Below are 13,888 nucleotides of genomic sequence, written 5' to 3' on the forward strand. Positions count from 1 at the left end.
ATATTTGTAATCTCTATAGGCATTGTGAATATGGCATTGCTGATACACAGACCCAGGACAGCAGAGAGAACTCAGAGAGACAGAAATGAGGATAAGGCTCCAATTGTGCAGTTGAGGAAACTCCAGCTGGCCAGTGTGGAGGAACAGTCATGAAAGAGAAGAACGTTTCACTGGAGGTGAGCCAATCTAAAGGTCCTGGAATGGGTTCGTGTGGGCAGACCCACCCTGAGGGAGGGATGCCTTAAGCAAGGTTCCACAGGTGACTGAAGGAAGGCAGGTGACTCCTTCCAGAGGAGGGGGAGAGGGCAAGGAGTGGCCCCCCTTCCACTATTCGTTGGGCCACAGGTCTGGGAAGCTCAGCAATGACTTCCATTCCAATTAAAGATGGGAAAAGGACAATTGAAATCTGGCATGGTGGAGCAGAAACTAACTATACCAGTATAAAGTCCATTAGAGAACAAGCTCAAAAATTAGGAGGACTCATGTAGGTATAGAAATCAAGATAAAGGAAAAATGGTAGAATATTGCTGCTGTGTGTGGGATGGAATGACACTCAGGGCAAAGGTCTAGGTAAAGTGAAACCGGCTTTAAAATCTCTGTTTGCAGAGTCTGTGTCTGTGTATTTCTGACAGCTTGCTGTTGAAATGGAACTTCCTCCTTCCTTTCCAGCCCCCCCCCCCCCCCCGCCATCTTTCTTGCACTGGGTAGACAGGATTGAAAGAAAGAGAAAGTCAGAAAATATTTGCTGTTTAGATTAAAAGTGTAGAAAACCTTCTTTTGCTCTTTCTATGTTCTAAGTCCTGGCCAGATTTGGAGCCTAGAAGGAGAAAAAGACAAGAAAAAGGAGGGCAATCTTTTCCCTAATTCCCCTAATGGGCTGAGGCTGAGCATCATTTAACTATTTCATGCCTCACCCAAAGCAAAAGTTCTTGCATAACAGAATGTAAAGAGGAGATCAGATTAGGCAGACTATTAAGGGAAAGAAAGTGGAGGAGTCCAAGACTGAGGATCCTTCAGAGTGAGTAAATTTTGCTGAAAAGACACTGTGTGATAGTAATAGCATTTAAAGATTCCCCTGTATTGGCTTGGTTTTCAAATTGATTGTGTTAAAACCCAGAGCTTGTTAATCCCACCTGTGGGATGGACTTTTTGATGTGAAAAGAAAGTCCTGAACTGGGAGGAGCTGGTGATGTAGATTTGGAGAGATAAGAGAGAGGCAGAAGATCTTTTTGGAAGCAGCACCTCATGGAGAGAGAGAGACTAAGAGAATTGCTGGTGGCCGCTTTGAATTGCCCTGGACTTTTGAGACCTGCCCCCTGAGCTGCCAAGGACTGAGGAGACATGGCTGTTTTGCTGGTACTTTGTCTGTCTGTTTTGATGTTATTTTGCCAGATTTGTCCACTGGTGAAAGACAGTCCTTTTGTTGAACCTGGCTGTTCACTAAGAAGCCCGGAGACTGTCCTGCAGACAGAGAGTGAATACTGTCCACTGGTGAAGGACAGTGCTGTTGTTGCAGGGGTCTGGAGACTGTCCTGCAGACAGAGTGAATACTGTCCACTGGTGAAGGACAGTGCTGTTGTTGTAGGGGTCTGGGAGACTTTCTGTTGGTTCAGAAGCCCTGAAGAAGGATTTTCTTGTTGTATGTTTACAGAAATCCTGGGAGAGGGCCTTGCTAATGTGTTCAGGGGTTCTAGGACTGTTCTACAGACAGAGGATGAATTCATGGACTGGCAATGTATCTTATGGCCTTGCTAAGCCTTGTCTCCCCTTGCTAAGCTAAGGAACTAAGATTGCTGAGAACTTGCCTCGTGTCAAGATGAAGAAAAGACCTCCATTTGGGTATTAAGTGCTGTGTTTAAACTTGATGTAACTCTGGGGTAGATTCAATTGTGATCCAGGGGTGGGGAACTTTTGACCTTTTTGTGTTCTAAGGTTGAGCAAATGAATGTACTTTACTTATGTTTGGAAACTAATCTCCATTTGAGAAGAGGGGTTTTGTGGTGGACCAAATGAAGGTATAGCCTAGGGGTGGAGAAGTATTTAGAACAGGGACTTTGTAATTGATTGAATGATTGGAAGGTCCTGGGGTGAGGTAGTACTTGGAGATTATTTAATCACACTTAGTAAATGCTGTATTTTGAATGATGTCATGTTTTGATCTTCTCTGTTCTGGGTTTGTTACTGAATAAAATGGAGAGCACCTATGCTGGTATTCTGAACCTTGGGAAGTTGCCTTTCTTTTGGCATTACATTACACACTGAGAAAAGAGAGAAGTAAGGGAAACCTCTAAATCAAAAGAATCTGAGAGATATTAAGGGTTAGTTACTAACTGGAAAGGTGGGAGCAAAATTGAAATTTAGAAGAGAAAGAAATACTTGAAAGGGAGCATTCCCCCATCCTGTTTCAAAGTACTGGGGATGTAAATGAGCATAAGAGCCAGGGTGGTACTGTAATGGACACTGAGATATAACAGGACGGCTAGGCCAATTATAATTTGATAGGACTGTTTATTAACCGGCCGGGACTGCCTCTCAGACAAAAAGACAGCCTCGAGCTTTCTGTTAGACATAATTTTATAGACAATGCGATTGCTAGCAACAGAACATGTTTCTAAGGGGTTAGCATTGTTTCCATTGAAGCAAAGCTTTCTCAGTACTATTCTTATTGAAACAAAGCCTTAGTATTATTTCTATTGAAGCGAAACAGACCTAAATCCTTGGGAATCTGTGGCATGTTTTTAGCAACACAGGTGAAACATTTCTTTACTATTGGAGTCTATTAGGTGGTTTCCAAGGAACCCAGTAGGGGTCTCCTCAAGTAGGTTTTAGGGGGCTCTAGTGTATAATTTCTGGTGGCCACTTCAGCACATAAATCTTAGAGTTTGACATTTTTTGAAAGCCTCTCAGGGAAAGAGAGGCAGAGGGAAAAAAAAAAGAAATATGGCTCTCTTTGGCATTTAATTCCCTCTAGTTTTAAGGTGCATAGAGTAGCATGAAATTTGGGATGTGATTATTTTGGAATGTAAAAGGGTGTAGGTAATCTGAGCAATGGGTTTGAAAGATTGGGAAAGAGAAATAAAGGCTGAAATGGGTGGTTGTTATTGCATTAGAGATGGGCACCAATTATGGTAGAAAATATAGATTATTATAATTTATTATTGTTAGAATCAAAGAAAGAAGTTAAAATTTCAGCCCAGCATATTTTAAATTGGCCCAATTATAATAAGGGAAAAATAAATTTCTTGTAAACTTTCTTAGGAAGATATGAATGTGAATAGGAAATTGAAATATTGAGAAAATATATAGATTTGTGGATAATACTTCCTTTTAAAGGGCCAAGAGCATCAGGATTTAGAAATGTATGGTAATATGATTTTTAAAAAGGGTCTATGTTGTCATTTGGCATTAAGGAATTGATTCATTGTATGAACTCTCCCTCCCCCCCCTTAGAATATTTTGTAAGGATTGTGGTGGAATCTACATGCTAGGGATTTGTTTAGAATTAATACAATTATAAAGGTGTTTTTGGCTTTGGCTTGCACAGTGCTTGCTCAAATAGCATGTATTAAATAAAATGATGTGTTTGGGTGAGAGCTGAAGAGGCTAAAAGTTAATTGTATTATGTTTGATAATTTAATGTAAAATTTCCTTTTGAGTGTGAAGTTTATGCTATCTGCAAAGTAATTGGGAAATACCTAAATTAAGGTCACCAATTGTTTGGTGACTGTTTGCTTGGTAATTGGTAATTGTTTGATCTTAGTTTCAAAGTTTAATTTTAGGTATCAGATATATGTTTATAATATTCCTGGGATTTCTTATGAAATTTGGTAAATAATTGTATTATTTGTGTTATAGGAGAAGCAGTTTCTCTTACATTCTATGGGAGAGGCAGTTTCTCTTATATTATAGATGCTGCTAAATTAGAAATTATACTACAAAAGGAACAGAAAAAATTGTTGTAATCTGAGAAATTAAAAAATTTTTAAGTTTATCTTTGTTTTAAAAGGAGGGTTTTAATTGAGATGGTTTTGTTATCATTTATGAAATTGTTAATCAAGTTATCTGGAAGCTATTGTATAAATCAAATGTTTATAAAAGTATGTTTGTGAAAATAATTATTGGTAACTCTGTGAAGAAAGATCCTGTGAATCCTCTTGTAAGTTTTGTAAAAATTTGAAATTCTTTATGTGTATGAAAAAGGGGCAAGGTCATCAGCTCATTTCAGTTATAAAGCTCCTAAACAATAAGCCTGACTTGATGTGAAAGCAGCAAGTCTATGTAAAAAATGATTTTTAACAATTGGCATTTATACCAGAACAAGTTTAAAATCTATGAAAGTTGTTAAAAGGGAGGTCTTCTTAGATATATGAGTCCTGGCAAAATCTCTTGAGGCATAATATGACTTAATAAAATTAAATTGATGTTAGGGTAAAAAGGTATTGGGACCATATTGCCTATGAATGCTTTGTCCAGTCAAGTCTCTATTAATGACAAAAAGAAGCTAATTGATGGAGAATATTTCACCCTCCAGGTCCAGGGTCCCCACTGCTATGAGCTGCTCCAGGAACTAAAGGAAACCTTAGAGTTGAAAGAGGCTCACAATGAGAAGGAACCAGAGGGGACATGTCCCCACCACAGCCAGTTGAAGTCTAAGAAAGGAGATTCTACCCCCCGCCCCATCAGGGCAAAAGACTTCTGGTGAAAAGTTAAGTTAAGGGAAATGTTTGAAATATTGTTGCCTTAAGGATATTCTTTCTGAGTGCTATGAGAATAATTCGATATATAATTCATCAGTTTGTGAGATTAGACGATGAATCTCTATAAAATTATCAAAAGTAAGCTTTGTCCCAAAAAGTGAGATATAAAAAGTCACTCTCCCCCAACTTTGCAGAGTCCAGTATAAAATATAATGTTGATGTTAATAGAATGGGGGAAGACAGATAAGAAGATTTGAAAAGGAAAGAGGAGGTTCCTCCAGACCCTTCTGTCTCTAGATAATTGCTTGGAACAACCTAAGTGTGAGAAAGAATTTTAAGAAGGCAGATATTAGTCAATAAGTCAAATAAAGATACAAATATAATGATGGAACATTATCCCATAAATTAAGGCTGGGGTTTCAGAGTGATAGTTATAAGGTGTATTTGTATGGAATGAAGTCACTGGGCATTTCAAAAGTGATGAAAGAGCAAGTGGGTATTAATACAATTGACTGAATTAATTGTTGGGATTAAATTAGAGACATTTTTAATTGAGAGAAAAGAAATTTTTGTATGAGCTTAGATTAAGCATAGTTATGAGGAGATAGAGAAATTTGGGAAGTAGATATAAATTTGTTAGAACAATCAGTTATAATCCTGATAGAAGATCTGATTTCTTTATGAATAAGAATTAAGATGCTCCTCAACCAAGGTGAGATTGGAAGCATACTTTAAGTTGATTGTTGGAGAGTGTTACTTAAGATTTGATGGGACTATTAATTGGCTGTTTCCTTGAATCTAACTCCAGGTATAAATATTAAGAAAAGCTATCAGAGCCACTGATCCATGGTGCCAGACCCTGTAAAATACATATATGAAGTGCAAAGGAAGATTAGGGGAACGACTGTTAACGCACGAGCTGAGGTAGGATTCTCCTGAATTGATTTACCCACAAGCACTTGGCAGATCTCAAGTTTGGCTCAATGCGGATTGTGGCTTGGTATATATCTTGCCTGGAACCCACATCCTAAAGTTAGGGAAATATGGTTCCCTTATTATAGTTTTGCCCCTATTCTTGGTGACAAGCTTCAATAATCAAAAGTTTTGAAAGTATAACAACAAATCTATTAAATACTTGATTCTGGAACATCAAAAGTTACTATAAGAAGAAAACTATTAGGCTTAGGATTTAGTAGAGGTATCCCTGTATAAGCAAAGGCCCTCTAGTTTGTGGGAATATTACTTTGTTATTTATCTTTGGCTTTGTTCTAATTAGCTAATGTTAATAGTAGGGTGGTTTGTGAGTTATTGAGTAAATACTGTTCTAATGGCTAGCCCAATGTAAATTTCTTAATGAAAATCTTACTCCTGGTGGAGGAATTAATAATGAATTGATGCAGGATATAAAAGGAATAAGTGTGATTATGATAATTGACTAAGATTATAATTTTAATTTTGTAAAAATGATCAAGGGTCAGGAGTGGTAATTTTACTTGATTTCAAGGAAAGCATCTGGGGAAGTGGCCAGGAGGACAACTTCAAAACTCACCCCTTCCAGGTTTTACTGACCCTTTATACCACTGTCTGGACCCAGGAGCAGGGATGGACCCTCCACGCAAAAGTGAAAGGAACTGTGGAACCCCTTGCTGAATGGACAGTTGAAGCTATGCTTCTAGCATCAACCCTCTACAGTGTGGGCAAATGGACTCTAACCTTTATCCCTTCATATGAGAATTTTGATTGCTATGAGTGTGCTTGTTCCTTTGTTGGTTTGCAATAGTTTTTGTACTTGGTCTTTTTGTTTGTGTTTATTTTGAACCCCTACATAATCATTTGATCTGTAATAATAATTTAACACTATGGGGATTTCCTTAGTTTACTTTTTTATATGTTATTATTCCTATTGTATCAATATCCCCAATGGCAAGAGGAAATAAGTTTGAACAACTGATGGAAAAATAGCCCAGACCTTTAATGTGACAAATTGTTGGGTTTGTAGGGGACCACGGCTTGAGCAATGGCCCTGGGGCCCAGTACCCTTGAGACTTGAGTGGCTTTTAAGTAACCTCTCCTTAATCCATAATGGGACTGGTTTTTGGAGACTAGAAGAAAAGCATCAGTAGAAATTAGTAAGGGAGAAAAAAGGGGAATATTGTCTGAAGCAGCAGGGAACAGGGAGCCAGGTTGGAATTAGTCAGTGTAAGTGAACATATGGGCTGAGAGACAGAATATATCTGTGAAATTGTACCATGTGGCTAAGCAGTCTTCAAGCCTCAGAAGGGAGAGTGACAACAGGGTCTGGCAGCAGGGTGATTCCTTCTGCAGTGAGAGGCCTGGTGTCCCTAATGTCACAAGACCTTGGCTTGTGTGGTACTGATCAAATAGAACACGGCTTGAAACCTTGAAAGCTGTTCACAGCAGTAGCCCTCTGGAAAGCTACTTGTGCTTGGCTTTACAAGGGAAGATCTTCAAATCCCCATTACCATTACATTCCACCCCTCCAGGATCTTTGGCCTGACAATCTCAATCTAAATGGCCATGGATCCTGGAACAAATATAGGCATTATATTTTGTAATCCTGCTGACTATGCCATAAATGTCATGCCAGAAAGTGACACCCATGCTCATGCTGATCAACTAGAAAAAATTGCTACTCAACATATTGTTGTTGTCCCTATTCTAAAACCAACTGATGGTCCTCTGCTATCAAAGGGGGTCCATCAAACAGCCAGGCATTTAGGGGTCCAGGCAACACAACAATTGGCACAAAATTAAGGATTCTGAGGAATATAAATCTCATATTCATTGTTAAAACAGGTAGCAGAGGAATGTCATACATGTCAACTGGAAAAGGGAATGAACTATTCCTCAGGTAGTAAATGGAGAGATAGCAAGGGGAAAAGTACCAGCCCGAATTTGGCAAACAGAATGTATTGGACCCCTACCCCAAGATAAACAATGGAAATTTATATGTACTTGTATTGACACCTACTCAGGTGTACTAGTGGGTTGTCCTTATAAGAATGCACCCCAGAAAAACACCTGTAAAACTCATAAGTCTATATTATGGAACCCCAATGCAGATTTAAAGTGACAATTGGATATATTAAAGTGACAATTGGATCATATTTCAAAGATAATTAAATGAAGAGGTATTGTATATCAAATAATATAGAATGGATATATCATATTTCATATTATCCACAAGCATCTGGGTTAACTGAAAGAATGAATTGATTATTGAAAAAACACTTAAGGAAGCTAAGTTCTAGTAAATCTTATCAACATTGAAAAGATTATTTGTTCACTGCTTTATGTAATTTGAATTAATAGGCCATTGGGATAAAGCACACATTTAGCCAGAATGATGACCCCAAATCTGCAAATTAGCAAAGAGCAAACACATAAGATTCCAAATATTGAATAGTGGACTGTGAGGCAAGATGTTCCTGCACCATTTCTAGGAACACGGGGTTCAGCAGGATATGATTTACATTGTTTAAGAAACTTGGTTGGATAGAAAATGAATAAGGAAAATCTCTACTGGAATATATATGAGAATCCCTAAATATCATTTTGGATGAATGTTACCTAAATCAGGATTAGCAGCTTGAGGAAAACATATATTTGCTGGAATACTAGATTCTAAATATTGAGGGGAAATTATTGTTACATTCCAAAATTTAGGTGATGAACCTATACAGTTTTGTGAAAATGATAGAGAATAGTTCAAGTGATCATTATTCCTTGTGAACTAATACCCTTGTGAAAAATGACTCTCCTTATGAAAAAATTATCTGAGGAACCATTGAAGGGTTTAGTTCTACCAACAGAATAAAATAGGGAGCTAAAGTATGGGTAAAATGGAAGCCAGACGGTATTCCAAAGCCTGCGGAGATTATTGCACAAAGGAAAGTTAATACTGTAACTGTTTTTTGTTTGTTTGTTTGTTTGTTTTTTAATTCAGGAAAAGACGATTACCAAATTGTGCCCTTAACTCATATCTTTTACCATGGATGAGGCTATGACAGTGGGTCCATGGACTCCAGGAGTGTGGCTAACGCTATGTTTACCCTGCTTCTGGTTACTGTCTCCTTATTCTTTTTGGCTTTTGTCTATTCAACTTGTTTGCCAAACTTATCTCCTTCAGGCTTAGTTCCCTCCATTTTTAGATGACTGACTTCTTAAGCTGGATATCACCCTCTGCCCAAGACCATGAGATGTCGCCCCTGGAACTGGTATTGACTAAGATCCAGATACTAGATAATGAACTGACCCCTTGAATGGGACCTCTCAAGGCAGGGACAGCTTTACATCCAATCTCAGCAGGAAGTATTTATAGAAGAAGAGACCTTCACCCTTTACGCCAAGGGATTTTGGGTCCCGTTAGTTTGAGGGGGAAGTGATGGAGTGCTTGTGCTCAAGCCCCTGCCCTAAGATATTGTTTTATATTTTTATTTTGTGTTATCTCTGTTTTATTGTCCTGAAGTTACATTGATACCAATGACCCCTAAACTCCCATTGACCTATTAATGGACACAAAAGCTCTTCAGTGCCAAATGTAATGTTAAGGGAATTTGAAGACCTTTCCTGCCTCTTAATAGGACCCTATAACATGTTTTGATCTTTGGCCCAGCCCACAGCTTGAGTCACATGGACCCAATGCTGGGAGGAGCTTGTTGAACAGATGGAGCAGGAAGGATGGAGCAGGGACAGTGAGACAGAGCTGAGGAGAGAATGAGGCAGAGCTGAGGCAGAGCAGCTAGCATGAGAGGGAGGAATATTGCCTAGGAGAGCTTGTTTGTGAGGAGACCTTATGGAAGGAAGGCTTGGGCATGGCGGTGCTCGCTGCATAGGTGATGGGTATAAACTTCTTTGTTTCCATGGTAGAATTGACTTTCTGGTATCTGAATCAATATCTTGGTTTGTCTTTGAGAAAGAGAGTGTGTTATATTTTGCAATTCAATCCTGGAAATATGTCTGCAAATTCATAGCAGCTGCTATGGGTACTGAATTGGCTATATAAGGTTGAAAACTAAAAATCAACTAATAATTTTTAAAAATATTAATGTCAAAAAAGAAATAATGGAGTCTCTGGTTCAAAGATATGGACACCTTAATTTCTTTATTTGCATAATTTCATACCACTTTTAAAATTGGTTGAACACAATTCACAGCTTCACCAACAATATATTAGTTTGCCTACCATTCAAAAATGCCTCCAATGTTAATTATTGAGATTTTTTTTTGTCGTGGTGGCTATTTTGCCTGGTGAGAGGTGAAATCTCAGGATTTAATTGCTTGGCATTTCTCTAATTATTAGTGATTTGGAACATTCTTTCACATAGTAATTATTCTGCAATTTTTTTGAAAACCATTTGTTCGTATACTTTGAGTTCTCAAATGAGAGAATATTCTTTAATGAGAAATAGCTAATACATAGACATACAAATACACATATTCATATACATACAGCTTGTATATTTTATATACCAAACACTTATCAGAAAAAATTGATACAAAAACTTTTTTCCCCTATTTTTTCATTCTTTTGATTCTGTTGACTGATTCTGGATGTCTTATATTTCCACAATTCTAATTTTAAGGAATTGTTTTCAGTTAGCTTTTGTATCTCCTTTTCCTTTCGGTCAATTTTATTTTTTAAGGAATTCTCTTCAGTGAGTTTCTTACTTCCTTTTCTATTTAGCCAAATGCATTTTTTTAAGGAATTGCTCTCTTCAGTCCATGTTTGTCCTTCCCTTTCCAACATTTTGACTCTCTCTTGAATAGTTCTCATTTCTTTTCCCAATTTTTCTTCTACTTCTCTTACTCAACTTTTAAAATCCTTCTTGAGAAGATGGCTGAATATAAGCTAGGACTTGCCTGAGCTTTCCCCCAAACCCCTTCAAATAACTTTTAAAAATGACTCTAAACAAATTCTAGAGCAGCAAAACCCACAAAAAGATGGAGTGGAACAAATTTCCAGTCCATGGCAACTTGGAAGGTGTAGGAAAGGCCTATTGCACCATGGTGAGAGAGGAACACAGCTGGCTGCACCAGAGCAGATCAGGGCTCCAACAAAATCGGAGCATGTTTCAGGGCAACTGAATCACTGGCAGCAGACCTCTCAGCCCACAGATGCCAAAGATAACTTAGAAGGTCAGCAGGAAAGCTCCGTTACACATGGATGAGGGTGGAGCTCAGTACAGTGCAGGTCACCACAGCAGAGCCCCAACACCAGAAAACTAGGAGCAGGCCTTGGAAGTGATTGAATCAGTGTTATAGGAATGGGAATATGAAGATCTTCCCTGCCCCTAGGCTCTCTGATAGGCTTAAGTGACTCTGAGAACCTTTCCAGATTTGAAAATACACTCTGCCCCCTAATATGCTGAATGTAGTCACATGGAGACTGTGGTGGGAAGCTTGTTCTTCAGGAATGCCCACACCTTGTTGCTTTGTGATTGAGCAGTGGGTCAAGAGGACTGTGACATTCTCTGACCCAGGAGAAGGCTATATATACCCTGATACTAGGTTTTGCTTTGGGGCTCACTTTGAGAAGACTTGGATGATTTGACCAGATGAGACTCTGGGCACCGTTTAGCCCCTTGGCTTTGAAAACCCAGATGTTGGTGCTTCCCTCTCTGGTAACTGACTAGGTATGGATGTAATAGTCAGACAGCTGGAAGCCTGTCTGCTGATCTGTTTCTCTGTCTGCTTGTAACTTGTTTATATTCTCTGAAGTTCACCGTGCTGACCTTTTCCCCTTGAACTAGGTAAATGACATACATTTGATTAAAGTAAGATTGTTAACCCATTTTGAATTGCTTTCCTTTAGAAAAGCAGATCCAGGAACATGTGCTAGCAGCCATCCTGGGTATGCTGGGGTGCTTGCTGCTACTGGAGCTCTGTACTGGAAAGCAGAGTGGGATTTTTTTTTTTTTTGCTGAATTGAATTCTAGCCAATCAGAGACTTGTATGTTCATTGAGTTTTAGCCAGACATGTGTACTGAGTTCTAGACAATCAGACAATGGTATGTGAGTTCTGGCCAATAAGATGCTGACTAGAACTACATTTAAAGAGAGCCAGTAGTATGAGAGAGCAGACACTGAGAAAGCCAGCATTGAGAAAGATGCCAGCATTGAGAAGAAGAGAATTAAGAGAAGAGATGAAGAAGAGAATGAACTGTGAGCACTGAGTTGAAAGGAAACCTAAAAGAGCTGAGGAGAGAACTCTGAGCTGGGAGGAGACCTCTAAAAGCAAAGAGGAGACCTCAGAGAGTGGAGAGGAGATCTGTAAGAGTGAAGAGAAGACCTTTGATGACAAAGACTTGCAGAAGGAGTTTCTGAGCTGTAAAAGTGAATAGAGCTGTAGGACAAAAACATGCCCATAGAAAGAAGGCTCAGCTTAAGCCCCTTTTAAGAGCTGTTAAAGTGAAGTAAGCTTTTAACACAGAGGAGTCTCTGAACTTTGGAGGTGAATTGAGATGGTGATGTTAGTAGGGTGTGTTGTTGCCCTGTTAAGCTTTGTTTTCCCAGAGAGAGAAGCTGTAGGAAGAAGCCCCTGAAGCCTGATGTTGAGCATGAGCACTCCCCATAAGCAGAGACCTGGAGCAGAAGAGTGTGAATGTGTGTATGTGTGAATCCAGGTGAGAGGCAGGAGCAGTCAGTACACAGAGGAAGAGCCATGGGACTTGGAAGTCAACTTGAAGTCAAAATGAAAAAGGACTTGGACACTCGGTATTGAGGAGATTGCTCTTACTGTAACCTGTGAGGTGAATGGTGTGGTATTTTCTGCTATCCCCTAAGGAAGTGTTGTGCTAGTGAAAACCCTAGCCTTGGACCCCCTGACTTTGGGGATGCAATGATATATATTGTGTAGCGTGATGTTCTTACAGTGACCTAGGGGTGGATGGTGTGGTATTTTCTGCTACCTCTTAAGGATGCATCATGCTATGGAAGACCCTAGTCTGGGACCCCCCTATTTTGGGGACGCAATGATATATTCTGTGAATGTGTTGTACTAGTGAAAACCCTAGTCTGATTGTGTAAACAAGCATTTTGGGGAATGTTACTGAATACAATAATATATGCTGTGTGCCATATGACATAATGAGTGTAATGATATGTGTGTGTGTGCATGTATTAGATGATATATTTTACTTAAGGATGTGGCTATGAATGTTATACTTTACTGAACAATGTTTAGTTTATTGCTGAATAGAGAATTCATTATACTATGTGATTAGACCCTTAAAATTATTCATAGCAGTAGTCCTCAGATGTGCTGCCATTATTAGTGTTAAAAGCTCTCAGTCTACATACAGTAAGGGAGTCAAATAACTAGTCAGAAGGAGATTACAGGGGTCTTTTTACTGGCACTGAGGCAGGACACTGTTGATTTGCCTGTACTTGGATCCAGGTCCTGGGTGGCAGTCCCAGGGTGAAGAGGAGCACTAGCATATCAGAGCCTGCAGCCACAGCAGAGGGGGAACACTCCTCAGAGTTCCAAGGCATAAAATAGTGCTTGTAGTCACTCACAGACCAGAGTACAGACCAGGAGAGTTATACACACCTCTCCTCAGATCATACCACCTTAGAAAAACTGAAAAGTTACAGGCCCCTCGAAGTCACATTAAAACAGCTGTACAAAGACGCTGAGACTTGGGACACTATTCCCTACATCATGGAATTAGAGCCCTACATTAACAAAGACTTAAAAGTTAACTAATAAGGTGGAAAAATGAGCAAACAACAGGAAAAAAACCTCTGACTATTGAAAGTTATTATGGTGGCAAGGAAGATCAAAACACACACTCAGAAGAAGAAAACAAAGTCAAAGCTACTATACACAAAAACTCCAAGAAAAATATGAATTTATCTCAGGACATGTGTAGCAGCAAGCACCCCGGCGTCCCCAGGGTGGCTGCTCACACAGGTTCTTGGATCTGCTTTGTTAAAGGAAAGCAACTCAAAATGGGTTAACAAGCTTACTTTAATCAGTCAGACATATATCATTTACCTTGTTCAGGAGAAAAGGTCAGCACCCCGAACTTCAAAGTATACAGGCAGAATCAAGACAGAAACAGATCAAGTACACAGATTTCCAAACTGTCCAACCATTACATCCATACCCAGTCAACATCTGGGTTTCCACATCTGGGTTTTTCAAAGCCGGGGGGCGGGGGGGGGGG

The 13,888-nt window shown here is 39.2% G+C and overlaps 1 protein-coding gene across 5 annotated transcripts in view; it reads right to left on the reverse strand.

Moving 5' to 3' along the window:
• The window catches only part of CCDC91 (coiled-coil domain containing 91), a 662,757-nt gene that overhangs the window by 430,080 nt on the left and 218,789 nt on the right, over positions 1-13,888 (reverse strand). The gene's annotated exons all lie outside the window — the stretch shown is intronic.

Source organism: Petaurus breviceps, unplaced genomic scaffold, assembly GCF_028583685.1.
Source record: "Petaurus breviceps papuanus isolate PSGF00001 unplaced genomic scaffold, PetGlider_PUasm1.0 221, whole genome shotgun sequence".
Taxonomy (NCBI): domain Eukaryota; kingdom Metazoa; phylum Chordata; class Mammalia; order Diprotodontia; family Petauridae; genus Petaurus; species Petaurus breviceps.